The 12891-nt window shown below is 38.7% G+C and overlaps 3 non-coding genes across 3 annotated transcripts; 1 reads left to right on the top strand and 2 right to left on the bottom strand.

Annotated features, from left to right (window-relative positions):
- The first annotated feature begins 11001 nt into the window (after positions 1 to 11001).
- trnag-ucc (transfer RNA glycine (anticodon UCC)) lies at positions 11002 to 11073 on the top strand. Its single transcript has one exon. It is a non-coding gene; the product is annotated as a tRNA-Gly (tRNA).
- Positions 11074 to 11299: 226 nt separating this feature from the next.
- On the bottom strand, positions 11300 to 11371 carry trnad-guc (transfer RNA aspartic acid (anticodon GUC)). The gene has a single exon. It is a non-coding gene; the product is annotated as a tRNA-Asp (tRNA).
- Positions 11372 to 12517: 1146 nt separating this feature from the next.
- Positions 12518 to 12589, bottom strand: trnad-guc (transfer RNA aspartic acid (anticodon GUC)). Its single transcript has one exon. It is a non-coding gene; the product is annotated as a tRNA-Asp (tRNA).
- Positions 12590 to 12891: the final 302 nt, after the last annotated feature.

A 12891-nucleotide genomic window follows, 5' to 3' on the forward strand; every position in this document is an offset into this window, starting at 1 on the left:
GTAAGTTAATGGTCTTTATACATATACTATTTCAAATGAAGTGACCGAAAAATGTGTTTGGACATTTGTTTGATGTTCTTGCCTTTTATTACAAAATAACAACCGAAGTGGCATTTAATTTTGGGTTCATGTGCACAATACATGTTGTTACTCTGCTAGGACACCCATGTGGACTTGAAGATGAAGATGAGCTGATTTAATTCATTATTTAGATGTTAGAAGATCTTTAAAGAAGGAGCTGCATTATGACTGGATGATTATAAATGAGTAAATGAATGAAGTAATACTTAAGTCATGCTGTCAGAACTATACTGACTGAATATGAATTTAACAGAATAAATTAGTGACGGAATAATGTTATTTGACTTGTTAGGTGAGCATTGTTCATGAAATACATTTACCAAAGGGTATGCAAATTGCAGACACATTTTCCCTCAGGTGACCGCATATACATTATTATTCAAATATTTGTATCATTTAAATTGCATGTATATTGTCATGTAATCGTATTGTTGTCGTGTTGAATGGATTGTGACGATAAGAAACAGTACACCTAACAAGTCAAAGAACATTATTCCGTCACTAATTTATTCTGTTAAATATATGCTTAAAATATATGTTAACAGTGCAGTAAGATGTAATGTGCAGTAGTATGGAGGACCAAACCTGCAATTAAAAATGAATCAATAAATGAATTAATAAATAGATAGATAAATAAATGTGATAATAGGAAAATAAATAAAGGAATAAAAGACTTGATAAAATAAACATGATTCATTTTAATCAAATGTATTTTTGTATATTTTTCCCCTAATTTATAATTTTTTGCTTTTATATTTTAATGTATTTGTATTATTTTTAATTGTATTTATTTATTATTTTATTTATTTGTTTGTTCCATTTATTCTTATATTTATTTATGCATTCATTTATTTGTTTATTTATTTTTTTCCAATATGTATTTATTTCCAGATTTATTTATTTTAATCTTTATTTATTTTTAATTTTCTTTCTTTAGTTTTATATCTATTCTTACATTTTTTTGATGTGCATGATAATTAGGTTGGTTGGTCTTGCTGACCAAATATAAATATTAATTAACAAATAAATAAAAGCAGAAAATAAATTAAGGGAAATAATACAAAAATTAGTTTGATAAAGAATAAATCATATTTATTTTATCAAGTCGTTTATTCCTTTATTTATTTTCCTATTATCAAATTTATCTTTTTATTTGTTTACATGTTTATTTATTAATTTTTAATTTCTGCGGGTTTGGTCCTCCTATAATGTAATTAATATCAGACACACACATATATTACATTTAAATTAGAAACAAATATATATATATATATATATATATATATATATATATATATGTGTACAATTTAATGGTATAATTTAACATTTTTAATTAGTTAACTTGTTAACTTTTTATATATACATATATACATTTTTAAAGCAATTTAAATAATGAATATTAAATAATGCAAATTTAATAAACAGTACGTGCTCTAAGGCTGCATTTATTCAGTTAAGAAACAGTAATATTATGGAATATTATAGCATTGTAAAATAACTCTTTTATGTATATCACTGATGCTTTAGTATTAACTGTCTTATTTCATTTTGTTACTGTAAGTATTTAAATGCTTATGCTGAGACACCAATGAATACATTCTGATTTCAGAACAGCATCATGAAGAAAACAGTGTTCTTCCCAGGGAAAGTCAAAGTGTCTTTCAGGAAAGGCCCGTCGGGCCATTTACGCCGGGACCCATCAGAAGAGGCAAAAAGAATTAAAGACAACCCTTCACTGCAGGACAAGTCAACACCTCAAAGAGAAGATCTGGTCAAGTTGAACGCCCGTTCTCTTGTGTTACATAGAGGAGGGGATGTCTCTGACAAGCAAGAGGTGTTGGGAGAATGCATTCTTCAGTTCGGCAAGTACAAGGGCAAGTCTTTCAAGTTGTTATTAGAGAATGATGTCAGCTATGCTTTGTACCTGTCCGATAAGGTTGAGGAAGAAGAACAGGCTGGGCAGTGCAACCCAGAGGGTCCATGCAAGGATAGCCTCATTTCCTTTCTTGAGTATTCAAGAAGCTTCAAGGAAATTGAAGATCTTAAACAGTATCTGTCTCAAAGGCCAGATCCAGTGCCAGTTTTGACAGAGGATGACAATACTGTTGGATTTGGATCCAGAGCACAAGACACTTGGAGGAAGATTTGGGATACCAGGGCAGACGGAAATGCTTTCTTTATAATGAGGCAGAACTGTGTGCCAGGCAGCAAAATGTACAATTTGCAGCAGTATCTTTTAAAACAGCAGCAAAAACAGATGACCAAAAACACTCCTCCGATGCCCTCACCATCAGCTTCCGCTGCAAGATGAAGGGGGTGGATTGGAATCCACTGCTGCTTCAATGTATATGTAATGATTGATTATAATTAAGGTATTAATCAATATTTTTCCTTCTAAATATCAAATGAATTGAATGACTTCTCTGGAGATTTTACTTTATTTATATAAGTTACCAGTGTGATTACTGAAATGTTCTTTTCATGTATTCTTTAATGTCTGTATTTGATATCTGAATGCAGTGCTTGCTTATTTAACACAGCTTCCAGAAATGAAATAGGGACTTGTTTTGTGTTTGAGAAAGGTCTTCAATGTGTTTAAACATATAGGGGTCATTGAAGCCAATCGTTTAAGGGGCCATTTCTTTGTTAAAGCCTTTCTTTCCAGTTAGACTAAAGTTTAGCTATCCTTGAGAGAAAGAAGGTTACCCTTAATAACAAACTATCATTTAGATGGAAGTGAATCAATCAAAACTAACTTTAGCTGGAAAAAACATTTTTCAAGAGCCACTATAAAACCAAACCAATCTCTGTTACCTTAAATTATATCTTTATCTCTGTAAAGCTGCTTTGAAACAATCTACATTGTTAAAAGCGCTATATAAATGAGGATGACTTGACTTGACTTGTATTGTGTTTGAGAAAGGTCTTCAATGTGTTAAAACATATAGGGGTCATTGAAGCCAATCGTTTAAGGGGCCATTTCTTCGTTAAAGCCTTTCTTTCCAGTTAGACTAAAGTTTAGCTATCCTTGAGAGAAAGAACGCATTATCTTGATGTTTTGAGAGGACTCTCCTGTTTATAGTGAGAGCCTGGCCAAATCCAACCTTGGAAAAGCTGTGTGTCGGTGTGTGTGTTAGTCTTCTTGGTTACAGGTTAAGGAACCACTGGCATTATTGGAGATTGACTGAGTTGTTGTTCTGGACATGCTGGCGCCCAGCAACCCAAATCTGCGACCTGGAAGGTCATGACGTGCCTAACTTCAGCTGCATAATCGATGGAGATATGCTTCAGTCTATCTGTATATGTGTGGAAAATTACTGTGTTTATCTATTTCATAGCCAATGAGAATCATTCATCCTGTAAGCAATGACGTAGCTTAGACCTTGGAAATCGTATAACTGCTGTGATCTTTGTAACTGTAAGCGGGGCGGCCTACGAACTCCTGTGCGAGTATTGAAGCTGACTTCTGCTGATGAAACTGCAAACTATCTTCAGTAAATATTTTCTTTAATTTTTTATAATTCTGACTCTGGGTCTTCATTCTTCATATCTGGTTCTGGGTCTTTATCTGTATACCCCTTACAGTTTGGTGGAGGATGCGGCGGGCAATCATTCCGTGGTGACATCTCTGGCAAATCAACACACAAGGTAGTAAGCTTTTATTAATTGTTAGGGCTGTCTGACTGGAAGAGATTTTGAAGGAGAGCGGGAGAGCCTTCACTCCGATGAGGCGAGTGAAGGAGTAAGTTGTAGGCCTACTGCTGAGAGGATAAGAAGTCGCTGAGAGCGTCGTTAAGGGTAACGGCAGCAGACAGCGCAAGCGAAGCGTGCTCTGTGTGGGCCCCGCTGGGCATTAATGGTGTAGCACCACCCCAGCAGAGTACGTCCCTGGACGGGAGGTCCAGTGGCACCGTAAACCTGCTCAATCTCTTCCATCTCAGATAGGGGATCCCCGAATTTAGTGAATCAGGCAGTTAGGGATACTAACAAAAATAGGGTTGTTTGCCAGGGATGCATCAGGAACGATCCCGAGAGAGAAAAAAAAAAGAAAAAAAAAGTTGTGACCCAAATTGGCATGGACCAGTATATGTAACTGTGATTTTGGAGTATACTCTGCAGTTTCATCACGGAGAAGCCAAGCTGTGTTGTTCAAAGATCGCCGCCTCCATTTCTGCAATGACTTCAGGTGAGTTTGAACTGTTATTAAGATATGGCAGACAAACTGAGTAACTTGATCAGTAACCTGAACAGTCCTGAAACTAATAGTGAGACAGAAAAGAGCGAACGCTGTAAGCAGCTGTGCTCTGAAGCCCTCACTTCAGAGAAATTTGCAGAAATTATTAAGTAAATGGTTGTCTTGATAAGTTTTGCTTCTGTTTGGAAATTTAAACAACAACTTGACTGGCTACAAACAAACAAAGAAACTGAAAAATTAAAATGTTGAGCCTTGTATTGCTTACGATGATTACAAAAAGAAAGTATATTAAATTATGGGTCGAAGATCATTTCCTTGGACAAGTGTGACTAAAGTTAAACAGACACTTTGTGAAAACAACTTAGAATATTTTGCAGCTTATGACAATTAATGTTCTGCCAATAATAATGATGAAGATTATGATTGGGCTATTATGATTAAATCAGCCACTGGTGGACTGTAAAAGAATACAGAGAACTGCTTATCAGCTCGGTTTGCATTCCTGTTTGGGACACACTGCTTCAAGGGTGTGCAGTAAGTTGGAGCCGAGAGTGTTTTAATGGTGGTCATCAGGACCATTTAATACGTAACTGTAAATGCCCACCGAGAAGGTGTTTAAAATGTGATAAAATGACAACACATTTTTGGTAATAATATTGGCTTGAAAGTAGATCAGTGTTTAAATGACGACAGTGACATTTTTCGTCTGAGAAATAAGAGATAAAAAGGTCAAAAGATTGAAGTCTTAAAGTGAATCCTTTTGAAGAAAATATCTATAATAGTAATTTCTATAATAGTAATTTTTATAAGTGAATTGATGAATACAGGTTGATGTAAAATTAATGACTCCAACAGATGTGAGTTGCAAAATATATCAAAGTAACTAAAAGGATGATTGTGTTGTAATTAAACATTTTAAAAAGGTTTTAGATGATATAGAGAGACTAATCTCACAGATGATTTACAATAACTGCAAAAGTATCACAAGCAGAGAGTGCTTGCCTCGTCAAACTTATAGTGTGAATCCTAATTGGAGATTGATAAACTCCAAGAGAAAACTAGTCAAATATTAAACTATGGTTGAGAACTTGACAATTAAAATTGAGATTGAGAAATGTGAAACGTTATTGAGAACTAGAATAATTATTTTTATGTAAGAACAAATAAGCAGAAGTAGTAGGCTACTGAATTAACAGTTGCTAAATGTAAAATGTGTAGAAAGGCATCTGATTAAACAAACAGCTTGAAAAGTTGACCATGAAAGAGCTAGAAGCTGATGTTTTGCTTTCAAAAGATAAGTCTGCTATTGGCTGTAATGAAACAGTTCGCTTATCTAAATCTGATGTGTGCTGTGGCTGAAACAGCCAGTGCGACAGAGACTCAATCTGAATGGAAATTTGTAATGTCTAGATTCCCTGACGTGGGCAAAAGACAACTGTAAAACTATGTTTATTTGAAAACACATGTAATTTCTGGCAAAGATGCCTTAAGCTGGGATAGAGTTAAAAGATGGTAGATAAAAGTTTGATGTTAGAAGTATATGAGAGAGCAGTGTACCAGTCTTGAATGCCTCAGAGTCTCTCTCTCATTCAATGTCATCTAAAAGCTGTTATCTGAGCCTGTGTCATAAGTGATAATAAGCTATTTATAGTAAAGCACAGTGTTTCAGTTGAAAACCATAGACACAGAGATGTTAAAAGAAATCATTACCATTCAGAGGGCAATTTGTATTTAAATGTTAAAAATGTTAAAAGTAAAACTGAATGACTTTAAAGAAGTCTTTAAAATAATACAGACCTTAAACGATAGAGGTGACATTTTGATTAGCGTATTTTAGGACCAGTAACAACTTTGTCTCATTTAGTCTCCACCATTCAGGACCGATGGCTCCGGCTACAGATGAAGTACACTGAATGTACGGCTGTGATCTAAATTCACTGAGTATAGTCTAAGTAGCTAGGTTGCTGCTTTTAAGATAGTTAATGGATTTAAGTGATTAAATACTGTTGTTATTAACCTGTCTCCCTGTGAACACTATTAGGCAATCGGAATGGCTCTGGTGACTCTTGAACGTGCCTTTCCTAAGCTCCAGAAAACAGCTGAGTTCTGTTGAAGAAAACTGATTGTATTGGGAAAGAGCGGTCACCAGTGTGTACGTGTGTACGAGTGGCTACTCAATGACGGGATGATCTTCCTGGCCAGGGGACAGCCTAACGCAGGGGGTCACGAACATTGGGCACCTCCGGATGGAGGTGTTATTTGTGAGAAAGGTATGAGAGTTGAGCGCTGATTACTGGAGGCCACCGGGGTCAGCAGAGCATTGAGAGGTGAGATGCGCTGTGAGGTTAAAATTAATGTTACGGCAGTCTGACCCAGAAATGTGAGTTCCTCTATACCACTCACCAGAAACCGCATTGATTGTATGTCTTGTTTTTCATTGTGACAAGTGTCTGCAACTATGCCAGGGGACGACACCCTGAAGAGAAGAAAATTAAAGATAAATAGCTAACGGGAGTGGGCTTTCAGGAGCCAGCTGATTCCATGAGGTGATTGCCATTATTTGCTGCGGAGACATTAACAAAACTTAATTATATGAGGGACATGATGTTGGTTCCCATATGGGCAAGTAAAATGTATAGAAGAGTTAATGTTGAGCTAATATGTCTATAACATAGTTTTAACTCCTGAAGGTCGTTAGGCATGGTGGTGGCTAAAGATGAAGACAGGCTTTTGTAGGTTTGAGAAGAGTCTGGATAACAAAGGTGAATGGTAAAAGGTTAATGTAATAAATTTAATATTACATTTTGTCTAAATTACAGTCTTAGGAGGCTGTTGAAAAGATTATTTGTTTATGGCGCTTTTCCATTACCAGTACCAGCTCGACTCGGCTCGACTCGCCTCGGCTCACCTCGACTCGGCTCGCTTTTCGCTCCGTTTTCCATTGCAGATAGTACCGCCACAAATAGTACCCGGTAGTCATAGCGACGCCGCAGGAAACTGCCGTGACGTAATCTTATACGCGACACACATCCGCTACCCACACACACAGGACAATGGGGGAAATCGAGTATATGCTGTTTTTGATCCTCGGGATGTGGCTGTTTCTCACAGCAAGAAGACAAACGTTGTTTCATGAGAGGCTGAGGGCAGAAAAACGAAACACTGCTGAAAAAAACAGGAGAGTTTGGGAATTACTACAGAGTTCAGACTACGAGACGAATCCGGTTGTTCAAAGCCGACGCAAGAGGGTAAGTTATGCTAACATAGCTAACGTTTGCATATGTGTAAATACTATACTATATGCAAAGTATTTAATCAACTTTATAGCTACCAGTATTACGTACTAAAATGTGCATGGTTTATGTGTTTCAGATCTGTTTAGCTTTGCAAAGTCGCCGCGGCAAACCGTCTGTTTGGGCTTTCAACCGAGCTACCGAGTGGTGGGATGTTATTGTTCCTGGTTTCACAAACGCGCAGTGGGTTCAGAACTTCAGAATGTCGGAAGAAACATTCATATATTTGTACAACAAACTGCGTCCAGTGATGGAGAGACAAGGTCCTTCAAGGTGTTGTAGATGGAAAAGGACTGTTCTGGAACGTGTTTGCAGGACTGCCTGGCAGATTGCATGATGCTCGTGTTTTAAGACTGTCCACATTGTGGGAGTTGGCCAGCCGTGGCAACCACTTTCCAGCTTACACCAGGAATATTGGTGGGGTGAATGTTGCCTACTACATCCTGGGAGATTCTGCCTATCCCCTGCAGAACTGGCTCCTAAAGCCATTCACTGACACTGGACGGCTGACAGTAGAACAGCAGATCTACAACAAGAAAATATGTCGAGCACGGGTAGTGGTTGAAAACGCTTTTGGTAGACTGAAGGGAAGGTGGCGTTGCCTCATGAAAAGAAATGACTGTGATGTTACAATCGTGAAATCTATGATTCTTACTTGCTGTGCTTTGCATAACCTTTGTGAGAGTCATGGAGAGGACTATGACGATGACTGGGATGCACCTGCAGCAGCAGAGCCTGTGGTGCCAGTGGCACAGGGTGTTGAGGAGGAGGGCAGAGATGTACGGGAGGGTCTGATGCGTTATTTTAATTGCTAAATAAATACATTATCATTAAATATGTTGTCTCTGCTGTTTTTCATTAAAGGTTATCACAGTATAAAATCTGAAAATACTTGTTTAAACCCTTGTAAAAAGGCAAACCATCAAAAAAAGACACTGTTTGTAATAAGTTTCAAAAAGGTTTTATTTAAACACGCATACAAATAGAAAAAAATATAATATTAATATAAATTCACACATCCAACTATATACATATGTTACATGTAGTGCAAACATTAAATTAAAATAAACAATGGGGTTTCAGTCCAGGGGCGGTGGAACAGCATCCCGCCGGTTCAGTGCCTGGACAAGCTGGCTCAGGGTTCCCAGAAAGGCCTGGTTGAAGGACGACATTGCAGCCATCTCCTCTCTCCTTAAAGCCGCTTCTAGTTCTCGGGCATGTGCTGCATCATCGAGTGCCATCTGTAAATGGCGCTCCCGCTGTGCCCGGTTCAATTCCAGCTGCTCGACATCCGATGTCTGCATCTCCCTCAGGACAGTCAGATGCTCCTGTTCCCTCTTTCGTTTCCTCCGTCCTGGCCAAAAAAATAATTACAATGAATGAGTTATAAAGAAAAACGGACAAGTCATGTTTCATTCAAAGGTTGTGTGTGTTGTAAATTGTTCACATGTATTATCATTACAGCTTCTACATAAAAAAAGACAAGCCCACAACTTACTATTACTTATATAGTATATAATGACTTAACATCTGAGTAAATGTATTTAATGTATTTATTAAACATCTATTTTAGTAAATGTCAACTTTAAAATACCATGTGTACAGTATAGGTGTACGTCTGGAAAGTTATAAAAATACTGAACAGGTTTATTAATGAATCCTGCATTCCCATAACTGGGAATGCTTCCTGTTGTTATGCAAGTATGTTTACGTTATATTAATGAGTTATTGATACAATTAATGATATATTAAAAAGTGTGTATAGATTCACAGACAACAGGCTAGAAGAGTTTACTTTTTCTCCAATATACTAACCGGTTGCCGGTGTCGACGCTGCTGCGGGTCTCGGTGTCGACGCTGCTGATCTTGTTGGTGTCGATGGTGCCGCTGGTTCCGGTGCCGACGTGGCATCAGTGGGAGTCACTGAACCATTCTCGCTCGTCGAAAAGGAATCTAGATAGAAAGATCATACAAAAGTCAACACAATACGAAAATAGCAATGGCAGATAGTTAGCGGTAGCAGCAATTGTTATCTGCGACACAAGTTTACAGTCTTCGATGTTATAAGTGAGCTTCAGCTTTTCAAAAGCCAGCCTACAGAAAACAAAACTCTCAAGCAGAGTGCGCCTACATGATTAATGTAATGTAAATTTTAAACACTCACCATCCTCCAACAGCGACTCCAACAAACTGGTGGCCGAGTCAAGTCCACCCTCCCTCCCGTTGCTCGCCGGTCTATGGCCGTAGATACCGTCCATCTGTTCGTACCACTTCCAGCTTTTTCGGTTTGAACCACTGCGGCCGTTGTGGTCCTTTACAGCTCTGTAGTCACTTTTCAGTTTTTTTAACTTTTCCCTACATTGCTGGAAAGTCCTGTTGTAGCCATGTGTGGACAGCAGTTCGGAGATTTCTTGATAAACTTTTTCGTTCCTCGTTGCCCCATCAAGCTCTCGCTGGATCCTTTCTTCGGCAACCAAACATAGGAAAGTCTGCACCTCCTCGTTTGACCACGGCGTATTCTTCCGAGTTGCCATAATAGTAAGTTTAGTATATCTGGGCAAACTATTTAAAAATGGCGGGGTTATTCTCTGGTTATTCTGGATACTCCGTCTGCGGCGTGCAATGATGACGCAGTGAATAGTGACGATTCTCTCTGACCAATCAGCAGTCGGCATTGTATTACGTCATATTTTAGTATCGCCTTAGCTCGCTTAGAACCTCGCCGGAGGTGGTACGAAAAAAAGTACCCGAAAGCAGGTACAGGTACAACTTTTACACAGTGGAAAACCAAACAAAGGCGAGTCGAGTCGAGCCGAGCCGAGCCAAGGCGAGCTGGTACTGTGTAGTGGAAAAGCGCCATTAGAGAGAGAGAGACTGTCTGAGTGGAGGCAGGGATGGTAACTGTGTCTGTCTTTCTGTTATCGGCCTGCTAGAGCAAGCTGAAGCAAAATAGTGATAATGAACCAAAATCCAGCTGACTTTTCTAAGATCAAATGAATAATGAACAGACATGCTTTGAAACTGGTTAAGAGACCATGTAAAAGTAGGTAAAAGCTACAGTAAAATGTGAAGTTTAAAATCTTACTTAAAATTTAAATCTTTTTAGAGATGATATAATGAAAAGCGAACATTAAAAATGAACAGTTAAAATATGTGTCTAATATGTGTGTGTGTGATGGTGACTGCACTCTATGTCTTGTATGTGTTAGTTTGGGGTACTATTATTTCCTGATTTTGAGGATATTGTGTCATTAACCTCTTGTTTTTTAATATGGTGCCTGGTAGGTCAGGTCAATAAGTTCATGCCATTTTTTTAAGTGCCAGGTCCAAACAAAGAGAGTTTCAGTTCATCTCCACCTGCCAGCTGCTAATGTATTGCGAAAATTCTTGCTGACCGCACAACACGGCTTCCAGCCTACATCCAAAAGTCTTGCGTTGGTGGTATAGTGGTGAGCATAGCTGCCTTCCAAGCAGTTCATCCGGGTTCGATTCCCGGCCAACGCATCACATTTGTAAATTAAAGACCTTGATTATGAGCATTCTTGCTATGGGTTCGATTCCTGGGGCAGTCCATTCTTGCTGTATGCGTTCGATTCCCGGCCAACGCATTGCATTTTTCTCAAGCTGTCTTTAAAACAGTCGTCCGAGGCCCCTTGCCAACTTCTCCTGTAACTTGTTTCCTGGAGCAAAACATTTGTTAAGGTCTTTTGGCAGCAGTAAAGGACTGGATCTCCCCGTCGGGGAATCGAACCCCAGTCTTCCGCGTGACAGGCGGAGATACTTTCCACTATACTAACGAGGAGTTGCAGAGACAGGTAGTTGTATCCGATCAGCGCGGCTTCCAGGAACGGCGTCATGCGTCATTTTAGCTCAACGCTTCACAGAAGCCAGTGAATCCAAAAAATAATCTAATACCGTTTAAATATGAAGTGTCTGTATAAAACGTGTTACATTATTAAATTAGAGACCTTGTTTTTTAATATGGTGTTGTAGGATTACAAATTTTATTTAAATGTTTAATTTAGATTTCCAATACAATAGTATTTTATATAGAGAAAGTTTATAAATGATGAGACCAGGAAATCTCTGCAAACGGTAGGGGTTCCCAGCAGGATATTCCTGACTGTCCCATCTCAGTGCGAGAAGGCTAGGCTTTTCCTGTTCTCATTGTTTTACCGGGTGAAGAGTCATGCTGAGCAAGTTTGAACACCTGCTATTTTATTACTGAGACCATTTGTCTTGGAGTTCTTATCTCAGTGTGAGAAGTCCTGCACCGTTCTGTTCTCATGTTTCAGCTCATTTACATGCTTTGTTCCTCACAATGTAATCCCTCCCCCTTGAAATGTATATAAACTACAATGTAAAGTTCCCTTAGTTAGACGATGTTGGAATGACTGCAGCTACCGACAAGCAATAAAGAACTTCTGCTTGGAAAACTTCCACTGTCTCCTGGTCTGAGCTTCTAACTTTTCTACAAAGAAAAAGATCACTACAGTGCCTGGTAGGTCAGGTCAATAAGTTCATGCAATTTTTTTAAGTGCCAGGTCCAAACAAAGAGAGTTTCAGTTCATCTGCACCTGCCAGCTGCTAATGTATTGCGAAAATTCTTGCTGACCGCACAACCGGGCTTCCAGTCTACGTTCAAAGGCCTGCGTTGGTGGTATTGTGGTGAGCATAGCTGCCTTCCAAGCAGGTGACCGGGTTCGATTCCCGGCCAACGCATCACATTTGTAAATTAAAGACCTTGATTACGAGCATTCTTGCTATGGGTTCGATTCCTGGGTCTGTCCATTCTTGCTGTATGGGTTCGATTCCCGGCCAACGCGTTGCATTTTTCTCAAGCTGTCTTTAAAACAGTCGTCCGGGGCCCCTTGCCAACTTCTCCTGTAACTTGTTTGCTGGAGCAAAACTTTTGTTAAGGTCTTTTGGCAGCAGTAAAGGACTGGATCTCCCCGTCGGGGAATCGAACCCCAGTCTTCCGCGTGACAGGCGGAGATACTTTCCACTATACTAACGAGGAGTTGCAGAGACAGGTAGTTGTATCCGATCAGCGCGGCTTCCAGGAACGGCGTCATGCGTCATTTTAGCTCAACGCTTCACAGAAGCCAGTGAATCCAAAAAATAATCTAATACCGTTTAAATATGAAGTGTCTGTATAAAACGTGTTACATTATTAAATTAGAGACCTTGTTTTTTAATATGGTGTTGTAGGATTACAAATTTTATTTAAATGTTTAATTTAGATTTCCAATACAATAGTATTTTATATAGAGAAAGTTTATAAATGATGAGACCAGGAAATCTCTGCAAACGGTAGGGGTT

Source organism: Siphateles boraxobius, unplaced genomic scaffold (assembly GCF_051911475.1).
Source record: "Siphateles boraxobius isolate OS27281-9 unplaced genomic scaffold, OSU_SipBor_1 6, whole genome shotgun sequence".
Classification (NCBI taxonomy): Eukaryota; Metazoa; Chordata; class Actinopteri; order Cypriniformes; family Leuciscidae; genus Siphateles; species Siphateles boraxobius.